Here is a 13,197-nt window from a genome sequence, read left to right on the forward strand (position 1 = left end):
ATCATCTTGGGTGTAACCACCTAGAACCTGGGTATCATGGTGACATGTAGGTAACTTTAAACCACTCGACAAATGGCAAAGTGTTTAAGGCTGTACGTGGTGGGATTCGAACCGACGCGTGGACGTCTGCCCGATCTTCTAGCCATACTGCCAAATCAGTCTTCTTACATGTGTCTCTCTCTAATTTCCCATCCATGTGCTATTTGAAAGTGATACTTCATGTATGTTGTATATAGTAAAGGAAGTCACATAGTACTGTAGCAGGGCGTAACTCGAAACACTGTTCTCCCAATTGCAGTTTATTACAGAGCACAGAACTAGCAGCACAGCAGGCACCACAGTCTTGGTGATCACACGTCTCCAACGTCGTGTCTCCCTCCTCTCATGGCCGTCTCCTCCACTGGCACGGCGGCAACACATGTAGGGAGTCCCACGCACTCGTAAGGGCCCACAACTCGCCCACACTGGCTCCTCGTGCTTGATCCCGTCGCTCGTGCCTCTCCTGCGGCACGACCTCGCACACAATCTTCGCTGGACAGAACAGGGGTAGTGGTGTGTATGGCGGCTGGTGTCCGTCTGCCGCTGCGCTGGCTAGCCTGGAAAACGTCGCCTCCTCTCATAGCTGCCGGCAAGAGCCACGTCAGTTTGGGGGGTAAACTACCTTAATTTAACCACAAACGAGCGGTAGTGAGCCAACAACACTCCGTCAGTCCACACTCCCCCCTGATATCTAAATCACCCAGGCACTCAGTCACCCATCTTCCACAAGCCCTCAATCACACAGCAGACACCTGGTAGATTGTTTGATTCTAGCAGAACGCCTCAGCACCACACTCCCAACATCTTCACCGTTTCTCTCCGGGTCCTCCTCCTCACGCTGCTCTTCTGGAGTAGGAAACGTAACCACCAGATCCTCGCAGTTATTGTCCGAGTTGCCTACTACTCTGTCCTGGTGTCTTGGTGGTGAAACGCGATGTCGCAGATCACGAACGTGACGAGGTGTACCATCAACTTCGGCGACTTGATCCGATACCACTCCAGTCACGACGCCCTCTTTGTATTGCTCGTCGCAGCGCACGCCGGGAGGCTTTACCCAAACTTCTTCTCCTACATGGTGAGGGTTGTTTTCTACTGCAGGGTTGCTTCTGCTCGCGTCTTCTCCCCGCACTCTCACCGAATACCCGTACAACATGCTCGCAGGCGCAGAGGTAGGCGAGCAGTCATCCCCGGGCGTGATGTTGTAGAGGTACACCGCTTCTGCTATGGAGCATCCTTTTCTTGCCGCGATGACCTTCACTGTCCTGTGACACCTCTCAACGACACCATTTCCAGACGGTGAATACGCTCCCCGGAAGTGCATATTCACGTTCCAACGCAAGGCAAACTGAGCGAACAACTTGCTGCGGAAGGCGGTGTCATTGTCAGTCAGAATCTCGTCCGGAGCCCGCGCTCACAGAAAACTGCTTCCAACTGCTCGATGATGTTATCGCTCGTTTGTAGCCTCAGCGGGCGCCAGATGGTGAAGCGAGAAGGCCCGCAGTCGATGAGCGTGAGATATGACCTTCCTCTACAGTGCGTGATATCCATCCCAACCCGCTGCCAGATTCCCTCCACCGACAGGTTGCCTTTACTCCACTTCACTGGCGCTGGGTCTATAGACTGGCATATCTGGCAGGAAGCGACAACAGCACGCACCTGTCCTTTCGTCACTGCCGCGTTGACTCGTTTTACGAAGTACAGCGTTCTTCTTACCCCAGGGTGGCCACGGGAATGGTGGATGTCCGTCACTAATTGGTCAAGGGACGTTTCGACAGCTGCCGCACACACTGGCGGTGGTTCCATGACGTTGGCCGCGGACGTCCTTAACCATCGCTGTGGCACGCGGGTGAGGACATCTGCCTTGTTCTCGCTTGAGGGCACCAGAGAAACTGTGAGGACGAGTCCGCACTCCTTAACCAGAGACATCACGATCTCGAGTCGTCGGCGAATCAGCATCTCGCTGGCAGCTTTTGTTTTTAGCCTTGCTCGTCCAGTGAGGCAGTCGTTAATCCAGCGGTGGACAGTAGAGGAATCAGTCACCAATTCAACCTTACTCATCTTCCATGCCAGAGCAAGGTTGAGTCCTTTGATGACCGCATCAAGTTCAGCCATGTTGATATGGCTGGCGCCGTCAGGACGCAACCAGCAGGCGTCCTCGACGATCTTACCTTCCACCTCGACTGCTGCTCCCATTAGCGGAGCAGATAACAGCAATTTTGCTGTAGAATCATGCACATGGTGATACAAGCACCAAAATTGGCATGATGACTGCCAAAGGTATACTTAACAAATCTGTCCGACTAGCCACCTGAAAATCCAAGATGGCGGCCATTTTTCAAGATGGCCGCCAAATTGAACTTCCGATAATGCATTATCGCATAAATAAGGATCTACCAGGCCGATTTGAGTGATCTTGTTGTCAAATTGTATGTTTTTTGGCATGCCGAATTAATTTTTGCCACTTTCAACACTCTCAAGTAAATATTTCATCATGATTTAACCAATTATATTGGATAGTTTAGTCAATGGTTGGGAGTTTATCTGATTTGTATGTGGTTCCATGGTTCTGTGTTTGGTGCTTCACTGTCTATAGCAATAGCTGTTAATGCATGGTACCTTTGTTTCAGCAGTCAGCCACATCATCTGGATGGACTACTGGCACTGGCCCTCATCACTAGCCGTAACACAGGGTGGTAAAAGGATAAACCCTCGATCCTGAGCACAACAAATTAACAATGGCTACAAGATCATGGCACACCGACTGGGACAAATGTTGCCTTTGTCAAACAGACAGGAAAGAAGGTCTCACGTCTCCACTCACAAATCCCTCCAAAAGGGTAGATGATGGGTACAGCCAGTTGGGGAGGAATATTCCTCGATTCCTTGCTGTCAGTGAGCTACCACTGAAGCTGAACCCAGCGAGACTTGACGATGGCAACGGGATAGAGGAAACTTTACGAAAGAACAAAGCACAATACCATTCCAGTTGCAGGCTGCTGTTCAACAACACGAAGTTGCAACGAGCTGAAAAAAGAGCCGCCTCTGCAGCAGCTGCTGACAGCAGTGAGAGCAGCAACAACGTCAAATTACCCAGGAGAATCACAGACTCCAAGACAACAGAATGCTTTCTGTGTGAGGAGGAAGGGACAGTCTGAGACAAGCAATGACCATGAAACTGAACAAGAAAATCAATGACTGTGCAAAGACTCTCAATGATGGGAAGCTCCTCGCAAAGCTGAGTGCTGGAGATGTCATCGCGCAGGAGCTGAAGTATCACCCTGCTTGCTTGGTAGCTCTGTACAACAGAGAGAGGGCCTTCCTGAATGTTCAAAAGCAGAAGAATGCAGAAGATACCCTACAAAGACAGGATGTCTATCCAATGGCTTTTTCTGAACTGGTGACATACATCATTGAGTCAGAAAATGAGAGTTCAGATCCACCCATTTTCCGACTTGGGAGACTTATGTTCGCTCTACAGGGAGAGGCTAGATCAGCTGGGTATCGAATCGCCGGACGTGCATGCTACCCGCCTGAAAGAGCAGCTGATTTTCCACATCCCTGAGCTAGAAGCTCATCACCAAGGGCGTGATGTCTTACTGGCCTTTAAGAAGGATGTCGAGGAGATTCTTGCACAAGCCAGCAAATATGGGGAAGCAGTGACCCTGGCAAAGGCTGCTGGGTATATACGACGGGACATGCTGAAACAATGCAAGGTGGATTCCAGTTCATGAGATAGTGGTTGCAATAGGGCCAGAGAGAGTCAGTGGCATCCTGTTCTTTCATGCTTTTACAGGCTGTGATGTCGTTTCTGGTTTCCGTGGGAAAGGAAAGAAGTCTGCATGGTTGACGTGGAATGTATGTAATGATATCAGCAAAACCTTCATGAAACTCAGCCACTGCCCGCGAGAAGTTTCTGATGATGACCTGTACAAGCTAGAGCAGTTTACTGTCCTGATGTACGACAGGTCCAGTGCAGCTAGTAGTGTTGACGAGGCAAGGCTGGATCTCTTTGCCCGCAAGCAGAGGTCTTATGATGCAATTCCACCAACCAGAGCTGCCCTCATGGAGCATGCAAAGCGTGCTGCCTACCAGAGTGGGATCATCTGGGGCCAGGCAACTATCCCCAACCCAGAAACCAGCACTCCTGCCGACTGGGGTTGGATTCGAACAGGAGAGACGTGGCAGATATGCTGGACAGCCCTTCCCCCAATTGCAGCATGCTGTCAGGAACTGACAAAGTGCTCCTGCAAGAAAGGCTGCACCCGGAGATGCAAATGCTTCCGCTCAGGACTCTCTTGCACTGCTCTGTGTAGTTGTGTGTGTGAGCAGTAGCAGCGTGCTGAACTGAAAACACATAAACTCACTTTGGGACATTCCAAAATGTTTTGATGCATTATTATTTCGGTATTAATGGGGTGTTGTTTTTTTCTGCTCCAGTATGTGTCCGTCCATTTATATTGTATGTTCAAATGTTCAATGCTATGTTTTAAAAGTGTTTTATTATTTGAATGTTGGGTGAACTCTCAGGACTCTTGAACTGCTCTGTTTAGCTGTGTGTGTGGGCAGTAGCGACCTACAGTGTACTGAGCTGAATTCAGTACACAGTCACATGAACTCACTTCGGGACATTAAGAAATGTTTTGATGTATTATTATTTCTGTATTAATCGGGTGTTCTCCTTTTCTATGCCAGTTTGTGCAACATAATGACTCCGTCCAATAATTTTGTATGTGCAAATACCCAGTGCTATTCATGTACACTGTAAGTGCTTGATTGAATCTCTGATTAAACGTGTTTTATTGTTTGAATTTGCTTTCTTTTATCTAAGCATTGCTAAAAGCTTTTGAAAGTGGCAAAAATGAATTCAGCATGCCAAAAAACATACAATTTGACATCAAGATCACTCAAATCGGCCTGGTAGATCCTTATTTATGCGATAATGCATTCTCGGAAGCTCAATTTGGCGGCCATCTTGAAAAATGGCCGCCATCTTGGATTTTCAGGTGGCTAGTCGGACAGATTTGTAAAGTATGCCTTTGAGTGTCATCATGCCAATTTTGGTGCTTGTATCACCATGTGCATGATTTTCCTATAATCCGCCCCACTACATAGCCTCTGTTCCTCCTACATCCCATCTTCCTCGAACAGGGTCGTCCTTCAGTAACTTCCTGCTATTTCCTCCAGGATACTTCGCAGGCCGGCATCGACGATGATGTCATCCCAGGTGTGCGTAGCCGCGTTAGCTCTTCTTTTCACGTAGGCCGCTGCCGCTCTCAGCCACCCACACACTGGAAAATGGCCAGTTAACTTGCCGCAGTAAGAAAATGCTGTTCGCCGCGTCAGGCGGGTAGGCACACCACCCACCTTGCCATCACGTCCCCAGAGCAGCATGCCACTCTCCCCCCAGACCCTCAGGCCCAGCACTCGAGCGCCCTCTGTAACGCGCTCATAAGCCTTGGTGGTTAGGCCGTAGCGATGAAGGTGCTCCGCCACCCGACGAGCCGTGACGATGTCCTCGTTAACGTAGACGTCATCAATGTAGGCCGAGGTCCCACGTTTCACGTCGGGGTCTTGTGATAACGCAGAGCTGAGGACAGTCTTCATTATTAAGGGGGCGACGTTCAGACCAAAACCTAGACGTGTGAGGCAGTACTTTCGCCCTTTGTACATAACAGTCTGATATGGCCAGAGCGACTCGTGAATGTGCACTTGTAAGTAGGCATGCTTAAGATCTATGATGGACACATTCTTACCTTGCTTCCGCCACTCTCTTAGTCTGTCGGCGCAGACATCAGAATCTGCCGTGTAGGTGTCTATATGAGTGTTCAGCTCCTGAAGTCAAGAACAGGCCTCACCTTTCCTTTGTTGTGCTGCACAACTGCCATAAGAGGAATCAGTCCTTTTGCAGGACCGTGCTTGTACTCGTCGTGCGGCACCAACCATCCGTCTGTTATCCACTTATCCACCTCCTCCTCATACCGCGATCTTATTTCACTTGGCACAGCGTACTCCTCCACCTTGTTCAGCAAGACGCCGGGCTCGTCTCCCCCCGACCACTTCCACGCCGCCGTCCAGGTGTTACTTGCAGTATCATAGGCAACACTGAAGTCCTGTTCATCCACTTGTATGTCAGTGGTAGCGCCGGCAGCCGCGCAGATCGGCGCGTCCTCGACACCGAACCGTACTTGCCGGTGCGCATTGACAGCAACTCCCCCCAACGCCACAACACCGTTCATCCCTAACACGAACGGGAACCCCAGGGCTTGTCACTCACCACAAACACTTTTACGTCAACAGAGGCACCGCTGTCAAGTTGGAGGCGCACGACACCCGTACCCTCGCATTTCTGCTCCTCACCGCTTATGGTCAAAATAGCCACATCTTCTTTCCTCCACTTTTTGCAGCACGAGACGTGAGCCACGCACCGCGAGCACCCAGTGTCCACCAGTACTTTGCGCCGGTTCCCGTCCAGCCACACCTCCGCGATGGGTAGCGCCTCATTCACTGCTTGTCCAGAGAGGAGGCTGGCGCTGACGCCTCCCCTCCACGGTCGTTTCCCGGGCATGCCAACGCGATGTGGCCCAGGACACCACAGCGGTAGCACCTCACACCACGTCTTGAAGTGCGTCCAGCGCTCCTCTGGCTCCTGCCGCTATAGGTGTCTTGACGAGCCAAGCAGTCTCTGGCAAAGTGGTTCACACCATTGCAGACGAAACACCGTTGATCTGGGCCAATGTCCGTATTCCCAGCCCTGGCGCCGAGACATACTTCATGGACACCACCGGCACCGATGTCACGGACCAATGCCCTCGTCCGCGCCAGGATTTGAGGCAGGTCAAGTGTCTCCATCCGCGAGCCCGCTCTCAGTAGTCGCCTGATGCCTTCCGGAAGACCAGCGACGAAAGCACAGGCGAGTCCCTTCTCGGACATACCTCCGAACAGTGATGCCAGGCGGCGTAACTCCGCCAAAAAGACATCCGGACTCTCACCAGCTTGTAGTTTCCGGCAGATGAACTGTTCGTATGCGATATACGAATCCACGGCAAAAGCGCCCACAAGCGCCGCCTTGATCTTCTCAACTTTCTTCCTGTCCGCCTCTGCAAGCTGCAAGTATACGGCGAATGCACCTCCCGACAGACGCAGAGGGATAACACTGGCCACATCACTGACGTTGCGCAGCTTACAGATGAGCTCGAGCTTTTCTATCCATTCCACCACAGACTGCGCGCCTGAGCCGTCGTACTCCGGTATCAGTCTCAGATCAAGGGAGGGCTGGTCTGCCATAATGCCTAGATAGCTTGTAGCAGGGCGTAACTCGAAACACTGTTCTCCCAATTGCAGTTTATTACAGAGCACAGAACTAGCAGCACAGCAGGCACCACAGTCTTGGTGATCACACGTCTCCAACGTCGTGTCTCCCTCCTCTCATGGCCGTCTCCTCCACTGGCACGGCGGCAACACATGTAGGGAGTCCCACGCACTCGTAAGGGCCCACAACTCGCCCACACTGGCTCCTCGTGCTTGATCCCGTCGCTCGTGCCTCTCCTGCGGCACGACCTCGCACACAATCTTCGCTGGACAGAACAGGGGTAGTGGTGTGTATGGCGGCTGGTGTCCGTCTGCCGCTGCGCTGGCTAGCCTGGAAAACGTCGCCTCCTCTCATAGCTGCCGGCAAGAGCCACGTCAGTTTGGGGGGTAAACTACCTTAATTTAACCACAAACGAGCGGTAGTGAGCCAACAACACTCCGTCAGTCCACAAGTACAGTGAGTGTCGATGTTTAGGATTACAACAACGATTTATAAAAACTCTATAACTCGTGGCAGAGGTTTTTCCAATGATGCCACCAGAGTATATACTCTGGATGCCACGATGTGGTGGTGGTGGTGGTCAGCGTGTCCCTCTGGGGTCCCTCACCTGATTCGAGTCAGGTCAAGTGTCCCAGGTCACGCCTCACTTTCTCTGGCTACCCAACAAGATGGAAATTACAACCCCGATTTTTACCTCATATATGTGGTTTGGGAAAAAAAATGAATAATAAATAAATGACAAATAAATAAAATATAAATTATATATAGTATATTAAGAGAGAGAGAGAGAGAGAGAGAGAGAGAGAGAGAGAGAGAGAGGAGGGGAGGGAGGAGGCTGGCGGATAGATAATTATTTTTTTTTTATTTAATTTTTTTTTACGTAGGGAAGAGGGCCAGCGAAGGGCAAAAAAAAGAAAGTTAGAAAAAGGCCCACTTGAGTGCTAGCTGGCTCTCCAAAGAGTTCAAAAAGTGCCAAAACCGTCAGCCAGAATTAGGGGAGCAAATGCCTCGATACCTCCCTCTTAAAAGAAGACAAGTTGTAGGAATTCGGAAATACAGATGCAGGGAGGGAGTTCCAGAGTTTACCAGTGAAAGGGATGAATGATTGAGCGTACTGGTTAACTCTTGCATTAGAGAGTTGGACAGAATAGGGATGAGAGAAAGAAGAAAGCCTTGTGCAGCGTGGCCGCAGGAGGAGGGGAGGCATGCAGTTAGCAAGATCAGTAGAACAGTTACCATGAAAATAGCGATAAAATATAGAAAGGGATGCAACATTTCGGCGGTGAGAAAGAAACTGAAGACAGTTAGATAGAAAGACTATTTTAATTTGATAATTGGAGGTTGAAATGGCACGTTGCACTCATGGGAATTCTGGAATCTGCAACACCTAGAACGAACTTCATAGATGGAACATACTATGGAAGGGCTCAGTCGATACTTCTAGCAACTTACAATTTCAGTCGCAAATTGACACGCGTGAACCCACCTTTAGCATATATATATATATATATATATATATATATATATATATATATATATATATATATATATATATATATATATATATCATTTATTTATTTATTTATTTTTTTTTTTTTCATCTTCCGCAATAGTAGTTTCAGCGAGCTCAGACAAGGCCGCCTGGAGACAAGGCCAGATCACAGTTTCGCGAGTATCCTGATACGTCATCCCCCGAGGATCGGCTGCCGGTCGTCTCCTCAGTTAGTTTTGAATGGACAGCGGTGTGGTATGCTTCGCGCGCACTTACTTTCCATTATAAAACTACTTGTGACAATGCCTTCTACTTCCTGTGTACTTTACTGCAAAGGCAATTACAAAACTTGTCCAAGAGTGAGTGTATACCGATTCCCTCAACAGCCTGAGCTTCGGAGGAAATGGTTACAAGCCATCAGGAGGAAGCATTTCACTCCAACTCATCACAACAGGGTAAACACTATTCAGGTATTTGTTGTTTTGCATGATCTTGCTAAGTTACGAATTGAGTACTTTCCTGTTATTACCCCACCACTAATTTTAGGTTAGGTTAGGTTAGTTTAAGATAGGTTAGGTTAGGTATAGTGATGCAGTGTATCCCTTACAAAGATATAAGGCAGAGAAACAGGAAGCCATTATGGTGGACTCACGAGATAGGTAGCCAGATCAGAGAGAAGAAGAGGGCATATAGAGAGTTGCAGAAAAGTGGGGAAGATGTAGATTTGATTAGGTACAGACAGGTCAGGGATGATTTGAGTAAGGTTATAAAAAAAAGGTAAAAGGCAGGCAGAGATAAAACTAGCTAGAGCTGGGAGTAAAGATCCCAAAAAATTATATAGTTATTACAAGGTCAGTGATAAAAGAAATAAGGATAGGATTGGACCACTCAGAAAAGATGGTGTAGTAGTGGATCAAAATAAAGACATAGTAGAATTATTGAATGAACAATTTTCTTCAGTATTTACTAGGAAAGAATAGGAAATCCTGTTACAAACAGTGCGACGAGTAGTTTAAGAGCTTTAGAAAATATTGATATAAAACCGGGAATTATTAGGAAATTTATTCTTGAACTAGACGATAGGAAAGCTAGTGGTCCTGATGAGCTACATGCCAGAGTACTTAGGGAGGGTGTAGACAGTATTTCTGAAGCACTTAAGTTAATCTTTGAAAGATCACTTAGGTTTGCTGAGATACCTCAGGACTGGAAGTTAGCTAATGTTACTCCAATATTTAAAAAGGTAGGAAGGATGATGCGAATAATTATAGACCGATCAGTTTAACTAGTATAGTATGTAAGATACTAGAGAAAATCATTAAGGGTAGTATTTGGGAGCATTTAAATGAGAATAGATTAATTAGAGATACCCAACATGGCTTTAGATCAGGGAGGTCCTGTCTTACAAATTTGCTCGATATCTTAGAATATATTACCAAGGAGTTAGATGATGGAAATAGCATAGATGTTATATATCTAGATTTTAGCAAGGCGTTTGATAAGGTACCGCATAGGAGGCTAGTGTACAAATTGAGACTACATGGGATAGGGGTAGGTTAGTTGATTGGATTAGTGAATGGCTTTCTGATAGGAAACAGAGAGTAGTATTAAATGGGGCAATGTCTGAGTGGAAGGAAGTGGTTAGTGGGGTACCCCAAGGATCAGTGCTAGGACCTCTTCTTTTCTTGGTGTACATTAACGATTTAGATATAGGAATTAGTAGCAAAGTATCAAAGTTTGCAGATGATACTAAGATAGCATGTGCAGTACAGGGTGAAAAGGACAATTACAGAATACAACGAGACCTGGACAGGCTGATAGCATGGGCAGACAGGTGGCAGATGGAGTTTAATTCTAAAAGTGTCAGGTTATGCATTTAGGTAAAGACAACACAAACTTTAACTATGAGATGGAGGGATGTTGGCTAGAGGCAGTAGAGGAAGGAAAGGATTTAGGAGTAGTGATAGACAGGACTATGAAATTTTCAAAGCAATGTTTAGAAGCAAGAAATAGGGCAAATAGGATCCTGGGTTTTATAAATAGAAATGTTAGTTATAAAAGTAAGGAAGTGGTGCGTAGCTTATATAATTCCTATGTTAGGCCCCATTTAGAGTATTGCATACAGGCCTGGTCACCCCATTATAGGCAGGATATCAACATGTTAGAAGCAGTTCAGAGAAGAGCAACTAGGATGATACCAGCATTAAAGCGCCTGGAGTATAGAGATAGATTAAAGGAATTAAACATGTTTTCATTTGAGAGGAGATGTATAAGAGGGATATGATAGAGTTATTTAAAATGTTCTCAGATACAAACTACATAGATGTGAGATCTTTCTTTACCTTAGAGGAGGAAATAGGACTAGAAATCATGGCAGGAAGATTAGAAAGCAAGGCTGCAGGTTAGATATAAGAAAATATTTCTTTAGTCATAGGGTGGTAGACTTCTGGAATGCATTGCCAGAGAGGGTTGTAAATAGCACTAGTTTGACAAAGTTTAAAAACAGATTAGATAAGCACTTAAATTTATTAGATTTATAATTATGTATAGCGCTGCATGATAGTTTTTATAAGAAATTTACTATAGTTAAACAAGACATGATCCCCATGTATGGGGATCACAGATTGTAGAGGATTTCGCTGCAGGACTTAGCCATGTTAATGGGCCAAATATTTAGAATTAGTATATAATGTATTGTGTACTTGTAAGTGTATCTTTAAGTACTGATGACGAGGTCACTGTGTGACTGTTACAGTATAACTTAGATGGGCCCTGGTGGCCCTTTGTTATCCTATTATTTATGTTATGTTATGTTAGGTTAGAAAATTAGTTAACCTAACCTAACCTATCCTAACCTAAGATAAAGAAAATCAAATACAACAGAAAAATCAGAAAATTAGTGGTGGGACAAAATCAGGAAAGATACTCTAAAAAATCAAAGCAAAGATGCAAAGATATCTACCTTATTATGAAATTTGTTTATTATGAGTAAAAGCTACTAACTTAAATCTTTAAAAATAATACATTAACTGTAATTAAATACATGTATAAGATGCTTAAAATAGGTAAAGATTTGTCAATATTAATACTAATGAGAAATATACAGAGTATTTAAGAAGAGATAGAGAGTGAGAGAAGGGAGAAATATATAGAGAAAAAAAATAATACATAAATATTTCTAGCTATTAATACTTATTATGGCAGTAATAGTGTTATGTGTTACTGAGGTCTTTATTTAACAAAACTGTTTAAGTTTGTGTTTGAATGTAGCAATGCTGCAGTTATGTGGTACATGTCTTGCAATATTATTCCATATTATTGTACCTTTATATCTAAATGTTTTCTGCATCATGGCTGTCCTACATAATGGTACATGAATTTTATGACTGTCTTGTTATATGGGAGTGAACCTGATGATTCCTGAGAAACATATTATTGAATATTGGGGGCAAACACCTGTTGCTGTATCTATACATTAGCTTACTGACAGTGAATATATAAATTTTATGGAGAGGCAGTACTTGTAGTGAAAGGAATAGTGGTGCAGTATGATCCCTGTAATTTGCAGATGCAGTAATCCTGATAGTTTTTTTCTGCATTAACTAATTCAAGTGAATGTTTAATAGTTGGTAGAAGGTGTGTCTTGAGGAGCTTTGATTTACCACAGAGCCTTAGGTAAGACTATCCAAGTGTTGGAAAAAATAAGGGACCCTAGTTTTCTTTTGAAAAAAAATTCATTTTTGAAAACAAACCTAATGTAGAAAAAACTTGGAATTTTTTTTTTTTTTTTTTTTTTTTTCCCTTTTTAACAAATTAACCAAAATTTTATAATCAATATTTTCCTTTCTAAAAAAAAATCCCTAAAAATAATTGAGAATTCCTAAACATGTATTAAGTTTGAAAGAAACAAAGTTGCCCAAGAAAGGGCAGAAATTGTTAATTGTCTTTGTTCCTTAACCCCCGGGTACACCTTTGTTCTTTTGTTAACCACCAAGAAGCCCTTGGGGAAAAGGCCCACCAGAGACCCAAAAGGTTAGTTTATATTTTCAGTTTCAACATCCCAAACCCAAAAACCCCCAAACTGGAGGGTTGGGGAAAAAACACCATTTACCTTAAACATTGTTTTGACTCTTAAACCCTGGGGCCCCCAAAAATTTAAAACAACAACCAACTGAAACAAACCAATTGTAAAAGTTTTACAAAAGCAGAAACTTTCCCAATTTATTAAAACAAAGGAAATTTCCAAAAAAGGAAGGCAAAGTTTTAAAATTTTGTTTAAAGGGGGAAAGACCATTTTAACATGGTTCTGAAAAAATTTTTTTAAATTTGGTTTTTTAGAAAAAATTTCAAAATAATTTTT

At 45.1% G+C, this 13,197-nt stretch overlaps 1 pseudogene; it reads right to left on the reverse strand.

The window, feature by feature from the left end:
* Positions 1-270: 270 nt before the first annotated feature.
* LOC123515957 lies at positions 271-7,337 on the reverse strand (annotated as a pseudogene).
* Between the last annotated feature and the right edge of the window lie 5,860 nt (positions 7,338-13,197).

This window comes from Portunus trituberculatus, chromosome 40, assembly GCF_017591435.1.
Source record: "Portunus trituberculatus isolate SZX2019 chromosome 40, ASM1759143v1, whole genome shotgun sequence".
NCBI classification, from domain to species: Eukaryota; Metazoa; Arthropoda; class Malacostraca; order Decapoda; family Portunidae; genus Portunus; species Portunus trituberculatus.